Source organism: Schistocerca piceifrons, chromosome 5, assembly GCF_021461385.2.
Source record: "Schistocerca piceifrons isolate TAMUIC-IGC-003096 chromosome 5, iqSchPice1.1, whole genome shotgun sequence".
NCBI lineage: Eukaryota > Metazoa > Arthropoda > Insecta > Orthoptera > Acrididae > Schistocerca > Schistocerca piceifrons.
Window position 1 is genome coordinate 251322100 of NC_060142.1, and position 15529 is coordinate 251337628.

At 36.8% G+C, this 15529-nt stretch overlaps 1 protein-coding gene across 8 annotated transcripts in view; it reads left to right on the forward strand.

Annotated features, from left to right (window-relative positions):
• The first annotated feature begins 7851 nt into the window (after nucleotides 1–7851).
• Nucleotides 7852–15529, forward strand: part of LOC124798186 (eukaryotic translation initiation factor 4E-binding protein Mextli) — a 135769-nt gene continuing 128091 nt past the window's right edge. For 3 of the 8 annotated variants that reach the window (XM_047261475.1, XM_047261480.1, XM_047261482.1), the window contains exon 1: nucleotides 7853–8082. The gene's annotated coding sequence lies outside the window, so the exon portion shown is untranslated. Of the gene's footprint in view, nucleotides 8083–8148; nucleotides 8256–15529 lie in introns of those variants that run through there. The other 5 variants (XM_047261479.1, XM_047261478.1, XM_047261476.1 and 2 more) reach the window with 4 other exon arrangements.

The following is a 15529-nucleotide window of genomic DNA, read 5'->3' on the forward strand; positions in this document are numbered from 1 at the left end:
GTCAAAGTCGATTTTTGGGAGAAAAGGACTAAAGTTTCTTGGCAATTTGGTAGGCATAAATGAGATAAAAGCAGACCCAGACAGGATAAGAGCCATAAAATAATGTCCAGAACCTAAAAATTCAAACCAATTCAAAGCATTTCTGCGACTGGGAGTGTTCTATGGGAAATGTATTTGAGGTCAACCTATAAATAATCCTAAGTTATTAAATTTATTGAAAAAAAAAATAGATTTGTGGCGATGAAAAGTTAAAGGCTTTTAAAGAAATGAAAGTAGCTCTTATACAGGCAACCATTTTAAAAAATCCACAGACGGACAAAGCTTTTAAGTTAAGTATTGACACCTCAGAGTATGGAATATCATGTGAGTTGTTTCACGGAGGGTGGGATGTTAGCATGGAAGAACATAATGCACTAGCTTTTCTGAGTCGAGCTCTAACCAAACATGAGTTGAACTTCATAGCAACAGAGAAATAATTACTTGCTATAGTGTGAAATATAAAAAATTTCTAACTCTAAATTGGGGATCTAAAATAATAGTGTATACTGATCACCAAGCACTATCATTTCTTATGCAAAGTCGACTACTACATGGCAGGTTAATACGTTGGGTATTATTTTTGGAAGAATATCAAATTGAAATTAAATATATAAAAGATACGCAAAATTTAGTTCCTGATGTGTTATCATCCTTACTATTGAGGATGAATGGTTTACTAAGAATGGAAGGTCCTGTAGTTACCTCAACATTTTTTTAACATTAGCTTACATTAATAATGAAGTAAGAAACCTACTCTTAAGAATAAAGAAGGACTTCACTGATGGTTCATATTTTTGTGATAAGTGGAAAACCTTAGACCAAGGAGGGAAAACTGGTAACAGTATGGTAGAATGGGTTGTGTTCAGTCATGTTTTGTTTTGGAGAGTAAAGAAAATTAGACTCAAATGCAGACAGTACACACTGATATCTGTAGAACTTGATTTAATTACGTTTATTCCTCAAGGGTATGGACACTTTGGCGTATGAAAATGTTTCCAACAGGTGGTAAAATTTAACTGCTTTAAGAACTTAAATAAAAATGTGCTGTCTGTACTATGTACATATGAAACTTGCCAAAAGATAAAAAACAACTATCAGGTGATAATGTATAAGTTATACCCAGTAATACCTAAAGGATTATGTGACATCACACCTGCTGATTTATTTGCCCAATTACCAACGAGCAGTTGGGAGGGTAACTTATGTATTTGTTCTAGTTGAGTGTTAGTCTAAATATGTTAAACTCTATCCTATTAAGCGTGCCAACACAGAGACAGTGATTAGATGTCTGCTGGTGTATTTGTTGGATACAGAAAAGCCACATAGACTATTGACAGACAATGGCCCACAGTGTGTGATTAAAGCCTTGAGAGAGTGAATGCATAATGAAAGAAATTGCTAGGCTGTGTAGGACCTGTTGTAATTAATCTGCGAATTACTAGGGATTATTAATGAATTACCACATTTAACAACAGGATTGTCACCTATGGAAATAATGGCTAAACTACTTATAGGAGAACCATTATTAAAACTGTTTAGTTGGCCTCAGGCTGACAATAGAACGACAGAGGAGGTACATCAACAAGTGCAGAAAAACATAAAGACAGTGCAGATTCGCGAGTGAAACAGTATAATATACAGGCACCAATAGCGGAATTTAATATTGGAGACCTAGAATTAATTAATAACCATCTTATGAGTTTGAACCTCAAGAAAAAGACAAGTAATTTTTTTCCAAAGTAGGGGGTATCACACCCAAGAACATTATTTTTGGTAGAGGAAAGAGAAAGTTTTATGCAACATGGAAGTTGTAAAGAAGTACGAACATTGAACTACTTGACGAAAAAAAGTGAGTTGGCTATGAATTTGAAGAACATGCTACAAGCAACATTATGTCATGTTTATTGAACATTTAACTGATGATTTTTGTTAACTTTTGTAGTAATTTGATGTGTTGTGGGTGAGTTTGTGTTTAACTTTTATAGGGGAAGTGTGGGATTTGTGTGTACTACATCTCTCTCTCTCTCTCTCTCTCTCTCTCTCTCTCTCTCACACACACACACACACACACACACACACACACACACACACACACACACATACACAAACACACACACACACACACACATACAGCCACATGTTGATACACACCTACAGGCTATGCACAAACAAAGATGATTTAGGTGTATTCTTTTGCTATACTTGTTACTGTTTCAAGGGAATGGAGAAATAGGACAGTATGTCCTACTAATAAGCTTGATATAGAAATGACAAGCCAACACTAAGAATAAAAGGAATTTTGGAGGGACAGACAACAGAACTCATAGTGGAAAAGCAGGATATAGCTGGAGTTCTATGGACTGTGCAACCTTAGGATGAGGTAAAGTGAAAGGGAAGAAGTACAGAAGCACTCAATAAAGTAGTAGAAAAGGAGGGTGAGGTATTTCAAATTGGGAGTTATGGTTAAGCAATCCCCAAAGAAGGGAGCTTACACCATCCCCTTCTTTGGGGATTACTTACCGATAATGTGGTTGGGGTAACCACTTTATCGGTAAGTAATCCCCAAAGAAGGGTGCTTATGCAAGGTTCAGGTAGACCCCTAGAAGGGAGGACTGCAACCACTTTATAAGAAAGGAGAGGTACATCACACTGAAAAGGCCTATGAAATAAGAGAAGAAAGTACTGAATCTATGGAAAGATAACCTACAAGAAGGGAGAAAAGCTTAAGCATAACATTAACAAGATAGAATCTCCTCCTAACTGGATAATAAATCGAGAAAGTAAAAATTGGCTAAATCCATAGTTTACCATGAGTATTTGAGTCTCTGCATAACCTGACGTTTGGTGTTAAAATAGTGTGTAGCCACTGCTTCCCTCACAGTCACGAATACAAATTAATGTAATTAATGGTTGAAGTGCTGATAGTGCTCTGAAAGAAGGAAATATATATATATACACTTCACTGTATGTCTCTTTGTTAGCCAAAGTAGAAGAGCTATTAAATGAAACAAATAAGTTAATGAAAATTATAATTAGAGGATACGTATCTTTGTATTGATTCATTTTTAAGTGTATCATCACAACATCTTAGTGGAGAGATATGTAGTGATCCATGCTATTCATGGAAGGGCATGTATCATATACTTCAAATATAGAGCTCAGAGATGTGCATGATCGCAACTAGTATGTAAACATTGGGCCACATACTGTGGGAAAGTATTACTCCACAGGTGCAGAGTCTACCTGCTGAAGAGCATTTGTGATCTCTGTGGAGCAAGGAGAAATGAAGGAGCTCGCATACCATGGAAGATCTCCAGCACCTAGTAAGATGATATGATATATATAAGCGATTGTTGTTTTATAATATACACAGGCATGTTAATGAGAGGTCTTTGAGACAGTAATATTAGTTGAGGAACTTCCCTTGTAACTTGTAACAGTTTATGAACATTTGTGACAATATACAGAGTTAATTGGAACGAGTCTACATTTTATTTTAGTAGGAGGCAGTGTTTTGTTTCATAGCCACTTCACTTTTAGAGATCTACGTGGAAGAAAGAAGTTCAATGATGAAGGAGAACATGGCACAGTATAACTGGATTCTGGGATAAATCATGAGAGTTGCTAGGATGAATCTCTATACCAACCTAATAAGGGAGTATCAAGACGACAGTGATTGGTGTAGCTGCGTGGAGTAATAGGTATAGAGCAGACGTTGCTCCAGCAGCCAAAACATCGCCACACAAATTGAATAGGGCTGTCTTCAGCTGTTGATAAACATTCCAGTTTCTAGCGAAGTTAGACTACCCACCTTATTCGCCTGATTTGCCACCATGTGACTTTTATCTATTCCCCAAGGCCAAATATGTATTGAAAATAACAAGATTTCTGTCCACTGCAGCAATGAAGGAAAAATAGCTATGCATCATCAAGGAACTCTCATAAGAAGACTTCCAGCACTGTTTGCATCAATAGAAAATTTGCATAGAGCGTCGTAGGAATAGAGGAGAGAGAATATACTGAAGGTGACAATAAATAATTTTTAAATGGTATGCTATACAGCAATATTACTGTCAATTTGTAGCCACATCTTGTACAGGAGCACAACACTAGGGGAAAAATTAAAACGGTTATTCCAAGACACAGGCTGGTAAAAACAGCCTCCTGTCCCAGATTCAGCTCACTAAAAGTAGTTATGGAATTAACGCCCTCAGCATCAACCATATGTTGTAAATTATTTCAAAGAAAATTATATAATAGGTTGGATGAAAACCCATTTTTAGTATAACAGTGTTTTTTGTGTACAGATTGTGGACACATATTAAAATTTGAAATGTATGGCTAAATATCTGTGTAAGTAATTAAATATGTCAATATTATATACAAGAGATGAAGCCTATTCTGTTGTACAAAATGTCAGTGGCAAATAAAGATGAATCAAGATGCTACCATAGACCCTATATGAATAAAGATGAATAGAATACCTTTACTGCTTTATCAACAGACACAAGCACATGTTAAGCCATAAATGCATAAAAAACGTTTAAATTGTCTGCCAAACAATGGACGACAGGGGCCCAGTAGTCTCTTCATTTTTGATTCACACCAAGAAGTCTGGAATATTATTTATGGTAGGCTGAATAGACCTAGTGATAGTTTATTGTCTTCATGTGGGATCTAATGCAACAATCTTTTTGTAATTGTAAAATATATACTTGTTTGTTATTTGCATAGCTCTGTTCCATAATGACCCATTCGGTTAATACCAAGTGTATGGTGTTTTCAGCAGAGGAGCCAGTATATGAAATTTTACTTCCTATCCTAGTATGTCCTGGTATCAAACGAGATGAAGCAAAAACCAAGAATTTTAGATATAAATAAAACAATTAACTCCCTATCAATGTTACTGGGACAAATGCTGTATCTAACAAGAGGAGGCCACGATGTTGGCATCACAGATTTACTTCAGACTTTTTACACCTTTAGTGGGCAATCAAAACGACATAACGTGCAAGTAGAAAGGTGCACTACTCTGGCAAATCGCAACAGAAGTTTTCCATGTCTGTTATGTGGTGTAAGTATGTGTACGTATTGGGCTACATCTGAGTTCAGGGTGGTCAGCTGGTTAGCTTCGTGCGAGGATTGTCCAGAAAGTAAGTGCCGATCGGTCGCGAAATGGAAACCACTGGGAAAATTCGGTAAAGCTTTGTTCAGATGTGTTGGGCAGTGTCTCTAGTATGCCCGTCGACCTTGTCGCGTCGCTGTTTTCAGTTTTGAGTGCACAGTGAGCACGTATAGATGCGTAGGGAATAGCGTCTGCCGCCAAGTATGAGGGCCTGGGTAGAGATTTCGCCTGTGTCATGCAACCTACATAACACAACTGTCAAGCAGTTCCTTAATCATGCCAATTCAGGGCCGCACACTGCAGGAGCAATGAAGACGCTCTTGCAGCGTTTACGATGAGAAGTGTTTCATCACCCACAATACAGTCCATAATTGGCTCCCCTTGAGTCTCATCTCTGCTCACAAGAGCCGCTGGCTATGAAGACAAAATTTTTCCACAGACAACGAGCTGCGGACAATTGCATATAACTGGCTGAAAGCACAGGCGGCTGCTTTCTGTGACGAGGATATTGGACAGTTGATACAACACTACGACAACACTCGAAGTTGGAGCGGCAACTGTGTAGAGAAGTAGGTGGAAGGTGTACCTAACTGTTGCAAATAAAACGTTTCTTGTTTTCACTGTGGTTTCCATTCGCGACCAATCAGAACTTACTTTCTGGACAATCCTGGTAAGTTCGAAAGACGAACGTGCATGAGGCCATGCTTCGACTCCCACTCAAACTTGATTTTTAATCTACAGTTTTTTCATCATTGGGTATATACTGTTTGCATCCAAACTATTGGAAGAAAGAGAAATTTTTCAAACGAGGTTTGTTTTGCCTTAGAAACTCTGAACATTCTCCGTAAAAGCGGAAAAACTGCATTCATTCAATGTTGTGGATGCCGTTTCAGTTTATGTTTTCCATGTCCGTGTGACAAATACCACCCTGCAATTTGTGACATTGAGAAGACATCGGGCAAGTAATTATACATCATTCCTTTGGTCTGGTTCATTGTGGCTTACTATATTACTGAATAAAATCATTCACATCATTATTTATGGAAGTTTGAGTTGGGTTTTCCAAGCCTGTCCCTCATCCTTGAAAATTGAATTAAAAGTAATAAATAGGCAAATAACATATGAAATTCACTATAGCTTCATGAAAATGCACATGGTTTTTTTCATTATATTGCCTCTGAAATGTCACCTAAATTAAATAATGTAAAAATACAGATAAAAAAATTAGTGTTGACAAGATTCGAACCCTTGCCTCGTCCTCGACCCTCTTGTTAAGCACGGACACTAACCACATGACCAGCTAGCACCTTTGCACAGATATATCAGACACATAATATATGCATAAAACTTATCTTGCGATTTTCTAGGAATTGCGAAAGTAGTGCAACTTAAAATGTATTTTTATTCCAGTCTTTAATCACAATATAAAGTCCTTCGACGATGACCGGTTTCAGTCAGTAATGACCATCTTGAGATCTGTTCTACACCGTGTCCTAATGTCCTAAAGCCGTAATGGCATCATCGAAACATATAAATACACTCAGCAACTATGTCGCAGCTGGTGAAACTACTGCAACTTAATCCTTGCACATAATGTTGTTTTAATGGCCCCTTAAAGGTGTACGAAGTTGAAGTAAACACGTGATCCGAATGTCGTGGCCTCACCACGTGAGTATATATTTCCAAGTTCTTTATTTAACATAGTAGTATGATCTGAAATAATATTTTCCTTTTACAGCTGGTATTTTGGGCTTATATGAAATGTTCTATGCATTTGAGTCAATTCATTATCTTGTCTTTAAAATGGTTCTTTATTTAATAATGCGGCAATAGAAATGAAACCATGATTTATAATGAAATTTTATGTTGTTTCAAGCGACCTGGGATAACAGTGGAATATAATTCACTGATTATTTGTGGATCTGGGCACTGGAGAAAGAGAGGCAGCATTTTGTATTTTAACAGGACTTGTACCACAAATGTTATCTGTTGTATTTTTCATTGCAATAATTACAAAATGGCTCTGAGCACTATGGGACTTAACAGCTGTGGTCATCAGTCCCCTAGAACTTAGAACTACTTAAACCTAACTAACCTAGGGACATCACACACATCCATGCCCGAGGCAGGATTCGAACCTGCGGCCGTAGCAGTCGCACGGTTCCGGACTGCGCGCCTAGAACCGCGAGACCACCGCGGCCGGCACAATAATTGCAATAAAGTAAAAAATACGTAATACTTTACATGTGTTATTGAACTGCTAAAATCCCATTACTCTGATATATGTATATTAATGTCGTCTAAGCAAATTATACAAATCAGCCAGAGGTAAAAACGTTCGATTTGCGTAACGTCAGGGGAGTTTTAGTGTCCCATAAGCTTAACGTTTATATTATAAAATTTAAATGTTCCTTCCAAAATTAAAAATTTAAAGAAACAGTTCTTTCTCTTGATAAGCAAATGTTATATTCTATGACGTTAGCTCACATTCAAACATTTGTAACGGACGAGTGAGAAGATATTTTGTATTGACTCTGTAGTATCTGACCAAGTGAAGTATTAATTGGCAAATAACAGATAATATAGTAATTACAATGGCACTACAAAAAAGTTGGATGACAAGAAAACATAGAAGAACTTTATTGGCGAACCACAGATTACTCTATCTTTGCTGTGGGGTATTAGAAAGTTGGAATCGAGAGACTGAGAGAAAGCAATATGCGTGACGCATGGGGCATTTGGCCACATAGTGGTAAAGTTATACGTGCGCATTAGGCTATTCACACGACCATCCTTGGAGCTTTGTTTTCAACTAAAGGATTATCTGTGGCTGGTGTACATATATAGTGTGTACTACGACGTTTATATAGTGAGTATTGCAGTTGTGGGTGTGCTGCATGACACTCTATTTAAACGATGTACGTATGCTGAACTGTATTAATATGTACAGTTTCGCATCAGCTCTCGTACAGTAACGTTATTGAGCATCTGAAAGCTATATTTGTTACGAGGCAACACATAATTATCGGTTCGCATATTGTGCGTTATGATTAAGGAAAAACTGCGGTATTAAGTAACTGCAGTTTTTCAGGTGACCTATGACAACATAAGTAGTTTCAAATCTTATGCAAGGGTAAATTACAGCATGTTGCTGATTAGAGACTGTTTTGTTTATTAAAGTGTTTAAACATCAACATCAAGATTCAAAGCATGACATTAACTCTTTTTGGAAGCTCGATTACGTTTGATGTCGTTTAAATAATTCTTCGGAAAAAAAGATATATTTCTCTTTGTGCAGAGCTATAAATTGTTAGTCATTGAGAAAAAGTAGGACTAACATGCGCAATGATTGTAGGTCGTACCTCATTTTACTTTCTATCACCCTTTTTGTTGTAAGAGTTGTTTGGCGCGGTTTACTGGCCATATCAGAAGTACTTTTTCTCACTTTTTTTAAAGTATCATTTGTTGCGCAGCGTTATACATTTTCTCGACGCGAAACTGGTCTGCGTCAGTTTATCTTTATTCATGCTTGATGTACGGCGTGAAAACTTCCATGTCTTTCAATACCTATTGCTGTTTATGATCTGCGTGTACTGTTTGAGGAAAAAATATATATGCAGAGATCATTCCAAAACACTATTCTTCCTGGTGTTATGTGCCCATCCCGTAGAAGCTTTTAAGTTCAGACAAGTAGTCGTGAAATTGAATTTTTATCCATGCACAGTATATATTTTTGCATCTACAGCTTATGAAACTATTGGGAAAATGAACAACTTAATATTACTCAGTCTATGATGTAATGGAGTTTTGTGTGTTTGGGGTTAATTATTCTCAAAATCTTATCATCTATGAAGATTGAGACTAATATTTGCGAATTTGGCTTTGCTCACGAGGAGCTAGTGTATGTCATTCGTATATGGTGTAATTTGTAATCTGCTATATGGTTAAGAGATGCACAGGTTTAGTGCATATATTGTTCATTGTTCACATTTTGTCTTCGCATACTGTAGTTCATTGAAGCTAAAGATTCTTTGTTGTACACACTGTGAACAGCACAGCGAAGAATATGTGTTAAAAGACCAGTATTACAAATCTTGGAATCTGATCTCCCCCCCCCTCCTCCCGAAAGTAGTAAGATAATTCGTGTGCACATTCGAAAAATTGCCCTGCTATTATCTTGCATCAATGTATCATAATTGTCAAGGAACTGCTTGGACAGTATTACCTGTCTTTTTTTATTCCAGTTTTAAGAACTTCATCATTTATTTCAAACAGCTTTATGCTGCCAAAGAAGACAGTAACTAGATGGAAATAAGTGACAGGAATAAACCAATTTTACATGCATTCCCAAGCAGGATTTCAGCAATGCTGTGTAGTTCACCTGCCTTCATGCAATATTGGTTATATTACTTCTATTCAGTGGAACAATAGAGAAGGGCCAATGTGAGTGCCAAATTTTGTGTCCTCAGTTTGTTTAGTTCAGGCTAATATAATTTTCTGAAAAAACCTATATTGTGGATAGTTTTGAAGAAAGGTCAGCTGTTGGTAGAAACAAGCATGTAACAGGAACTGCTTCTTATTTCGTATCTTCTAGCAGCAAAGAGTGTATAAAAAGGCATGATAAATTAATATAAGAGAGTTTCTGTAAGCTGTCCGAAGTATTTTGCAACATTTGGAGCATCCGTCACTTTTTATTGTTTATTACTGTAGATGTGCACTTCCATGAAATGGTTATCTTTGTTACAGACATATTTCAATAATTGATTTAGGCTGAAGCTATTTTCTGAAATTAAGACATCTTGAAAAGCCTTTCATCATTGCTTGTTAGATTTAACTGTGAACTCCTGTTGTCACTGGATCTGTTAATTCTGTTCTTATTGCCCATATCCTTCAGTGCTCACAAAATAACATAGGCCTATTGCACATTCTCCATGCATACAAGTATATAAATATGTGTGATGGGTAGAATCAAGGGTTTTTCCATAGCACAACCTGTTCACTGACAAATCCTGTATGAGTTGTGTATTAAGAGTACAATGAAATAGGGTGAAGTGGGGTAAGTGTAACCACGTTTTGGCATAGTTCAAATTTGACACCAAATTGACTTGTTATTGAACATATGATTTTGAAATTTCTCATGCTTAAAGTTTGATCTTTTGACTTTTAAACAATATACATTTTGTTTTTGGAAAGAAAAATTATATTGTCAAATAATTGTTTTCAAAATTTTGTGTTGTGAGGTTACACTTGCCCCATGTTTCGGGGCAAGTGTAACCCCGCATTGTTGTACCCATATAGGGCATTGTAAAAGAGACTTGGAGTAAGTGACCTGATTACCCAATTTTTACTGAATTTGAGGATTTTTAAATTGTTAAAATATTTTTACTCAAGATATGAACTTTTTTGCACACGCCTCTTTGTATATTATGAAATACACAGAAAATGTTAGCTAAACTAAAAAATAAGTGTTAGCCTAAACCATAAAACACTGAAACAGAATGCTTCATAGATAATTTATTTTTGTTTTAGGCCAGTAATTTATTAGTTTAAATTCTACAAAAGTAATATTTTTTTTCTTTAGTAGGCAATTTAACAAAAATAATAAAATACCTAGTATCAAGAGAAAAAGAGAGAAATTCACTTTATATGTTCACTTTCTATTATTTTTCATGGTAATTGAACTAAAGTTGTTGGCAATTTGTGTTTAATGCTAAACTACCCTAATTCTACTTATTATATTCACACTTAGACCCTAACTATTATTTAGTCACTGAATGTTGTATGAATCAAATGTAACACCAAATGTCAGGTCTCCCCTGTGACCCAAAGTAGGCTCAGGCAGCTCTGAAATGACATCTGAGGATGGAACTTCAGTCTCATCTCTTCTATAAGGCCATTAGAATGTGGTGCCATGCTTTGTTTTATTTTTGCATCTGAGGAAAATCACTTCTGGATCTCCTAAATCACTAATTTTGGTAACTTGGCCAATAAAATGAACTTTCGTACATTTTGTTGCAAAAGCTGTCCAACTGTAATTTTATCTTTGGCTTCAAAAAAGTTTGCCTCTTTCTTCTTCTTCTTCACAGTTTATCATTTCTTTCTTGAGATCATCCAGTGTTATTATGGTCCCATTTTCTTCATCACTACTTATTAAAGATAGGTCTCCTTCAGTTTCACTTTTTTCACTTGTTGATTCAACTTCCAGTCTCTTTTTTTCTTGTTACCCCCAGGAGCAATCAGGGATTTTTTTTCCATTTCGGATAAAGTAACAGCACTTTGTTTGGAAGATTTACTTTTCATTACCAAGCCCTTTTTTATGCCGATAATGCTTTTTTGTTTTGCTTTCTCCTTATTATTCTTGTTTCCTTTAAAATCTTTTTCTTTATAAATGGCATCTTGAAAAGCGATAACGTCAGCTCCTGGTGCAATCCTATTCTTCTTTGTTTTACCAGTGGGACTACACTGTTGGACTGTTTCCAATAATAAGCTTTCAAATGACAAATCAGAAGTTCCACAACATAATGAAACATTGGTTAGCTCGGGAATGGTTGAGAAAGAACTCTGATACTGGGAGAACTGCAGGGCTCAGTAGATGTAGGCCTATTAAATTCTGGAGGTTGTTCAGCTGGAAGCTTCCCAAAAATCTGAGTACTTTCTGTTAGAGACATAGCTTCCACACAGTCTATGGCTGCATTATCGTGAGCTAGCAATGGATTTGTTTCTGCAAAAGATTTGGCATAAGCTACATATCTTTTATATGCCTCTGGATCATACTTAGTTTTATCAATTACTTCTCTACTGTAAGGGAATATTCCTGCTTTTTGAAAACCACTTTTCAAAAATTCAGTTGGTGTTTCATTCCATACGGCAGTGAGGAGATTGGAAAAGTCACGTTTGCTAATTTTTACCCCTTGATGATGTCTCTGGTGACGAGTTAACTTTCGTTCCCAAGTAGATTTCACACTCTTAAACACCGCTACATCCGTTGGCTGCAGGATGAATTATCATGCTCAACATTGTTGTCAGTCAAACAGTGCTTCACATACTGTACTGTAATTGAAATGGTGGCTTCTTTACAGTTCTGTGTCATATTTTATAAAAGGAAACGTGGTTTAAAAAAATATTAGACTTAAATAAAAAATAAAATATATCTCACACAAACTCTGTACACCTACAAATCCAGGACATCGGGTATTCTGGTATCCATATCTACAGGAAGGCCAGTTTAGTTGATCTAGTGTGATAGCAAAGACAAGGTTATGGCTTAAATAAATATGTTCCGGTTATACTTGCCCCAGCCTCTTGGTTACACTTGCCCCACATGGGAAAAAGTTGGGGTAAGTGTAACCATGCCTGGCATATCAAGAGCTTTATCAGTAGAGTAAAACGAATCTCATATTTGAAATTATCATGCAAAAGTTAGTTTGTAAACAAAAAATTGTGCAGTTGTCTTTAAAACTGCAAAAATGACAGACCACCAAATTCTGAGCATGTCACTCTCTCGCAGAGTGAAAATGTAGACGTCAATTCAAGTCCAAAAATTAATTACCAATTTATGTCAGATTTGACAACTTATGGTTAAATATGACAAAGAAAGGAGTAAATTAACATGTGTGATAGGTCAGAGGTAAAAATACAGCTTCTTTAAGGCACCATAAGCTGTGGCTACACTAACACTATGGTTACACTTACCCCACTTCACCCTATTATTTGTGGAGTATAGCTGGATGGAACTCCATAACAAGGAAAACTGTAACCTCTGCACAAGCATTTCGAAAATGTTTGAAAATCCCATTTTCTCACCTCAAGGTGCACTTTTCTTTTAGCAGATATTAAATATTTTAAATTGCACTGGTAATAATTCTTGAAGTGACAAGATTTATTGGGACAGAAATTTCAAAAAGGGTGGGGGTAACTTTAACCCAGTTCAGATTAGTTTTGTCTGTGATAAACAAAAACAGTTTTCTCCAATGATAACAGAGGAATAAGCGTGGATTATTCTTTGTAGTATCGGAGCATAGCTGAGTTCTTACTAGCCTTGTGAAAAGTGATGTCAGTGACTGTTTATGACTGTGATCTAGATTTTTTTATATGATGTGAAAATAAAAATGGCATTCCAATTCTAAAATCAAACTCCAAATGCTCGAGTGGAACTCCAAAGTAAATTTCACTTGTGTTGCATGCAATTTCTACAATAGTTTCACAGCACTTTCATTCTCAAAACAAATCCTGTCTTTCATTTGCCTTTCCTACTACTGTCATGTGTTCAGTCAGTTTTGTGTAGCTTCATATTGTTACCCCAATATATTTAAATGTGACACTCCAGAAGTCTACTGTTAATCTTGTAATGTTTATTGTCAGTGTACCTCCCCAAATGTATTATCTTGCTACATATTTCCTAACACTCATACAGTGGTGATGCTTTAGTGAAGATCACAACTTTAAGTATTTGCTCGTGCTTTTCAGTTTTGTCACTATGGATCACATTTGTCCTTCAAATTTGTGGTTTTAATATTTCTGTATGTAAATGCAGTATGACAAAGGAAGGGTGCTCTGATGATAGTTCCCCCAGTACCAATGATTTTTAGGTTTATATCAAATTGCTGGTAATGTTTTTGTCATCTATTTAGAATGATTGACAAGCAACTATTTTGTAGGTATCTCTCTATTTTGATAATAGTCCTACGCTTTTTTGCTTTTCATTGTTGGACACTGTGTGATAGAAGATTGGTGCATGCATTTAGTGAAACATGCCATTGAGGATACTGTGTGAACCCCACAGAGAAAAAAAAAGTGTACCTGATACTCAAATGTTTTGGTAAACTTTGAGAGGTAGCCATTGCTGTGGCAAGGTGATGCACATGCAGGAGCATCTGGTTGGAGTGGATGGCTCCAAGGTGGGCAAAATGCAATGAAAAGACAATGCTATCTGAAGCTGATGGTCATATGCCCCCTATAATCTTGCCGGACAGGTTATATTTATGAAATGCAAAAAAACACAATCCTTAGACTTGTCCTTCCATATTTATGTTGTGGGAGGAAAAGGAATGTGCGACGAGGACTGAAAGATACTATGATGGACACTAGAGCATTGATTCTGACAGCAAATGCAGTTCACTCCCAGAAAAGATGAAAATAAAGGTGTCAAACCTTATGTACAGTGTCCATGCAACATTACAGATTCACCTCATATATTATGCATCACTCCTCTGCCTCAACCAATCTATGGATTTTGCACTGACCATTTTACAAGAATGCTTAATGTAAAAAACCACAACCGTGTTGGGGAAGGTTATTCATCTCTGCTCACTCTCTTGCTGGGTGGTTAAAAATAGAGCATAAAAGAGTACAAAACCTTTATTATATTAATGTGCGTTGAAGCTTGAAATAGGTATGGATGCGTGGATGACTAAATTTTGGTAGTAGCAGCCAATGTGTAACCTACAAAAGAAAATTGGCTCATTCTGACCCCCAACCCCTAGCTCACCTCATCACTAAGCCCTGATGGCCTGAGCCCACTCACATAATCGTTGTCATTAGTACCATCATGGAGTGTCTCTTGCATGGGATTAGGGTTTTCTGTCTTTCAGTCCAAGAGCCATGGTGGACAAGTCTGTTCTATGATGATCATTTTGTTCAGTAACGAACAAATTCCCCATTCAGAAATTATGTGTACTGATGGATTGAATGTTGATTGCCAAGTGTGTTATGCTGTGAACAACACTGTGGTAAAGGTATGTAGTGTTTTATCTGCAGAATTACAGGGCTGGACAAATAAAAGTAGCCCAGACAAGTGGTTACAATTGGACATGAATTTGTGCCTATAATCACACCATGTGTATGCCTGCCACGTAAACCAAACTGGTTCATAACGTAGTGCAGACTGTGTCTGTGTGAGTGGAACAGAGCTAGTGGGGCAATGATACTAACAGTAGAGCAGTGGGTGTTTGTTGTGGAAAGGTACATGACAATAAAGTCATAGAAACTGTTGGTCAGTTGTTTGCTTTGAAGTTCAATGGTGTCAAAGTGCCAGCAAAGAGTGCCATGCAGTGCTTAGACTGAAAATGGCGTCAGACAGGATCTGTTTTCAACAAGTCAGAAAGCATTCCGAAATGTTTTGGCACACCAGAAATTGTGGCTGCAGTTCCTCAGAAAATGCTTCAGAATCCTACTAAATCAATCTGATGCCTTTTGCAAAAGACTGGCATGTCATGTCAATCTTGCAGACGAATACTTCACCTGGACCTGTTCTTGGGGTCACTTTTGTTTGCACACCGTGTAATAGCTATTACGTGAATCCCCAGGAGACTCACAATTCTTTTGTGATCATGTGGATGGAGAACATTGGGCACCAGGCCATTGAAA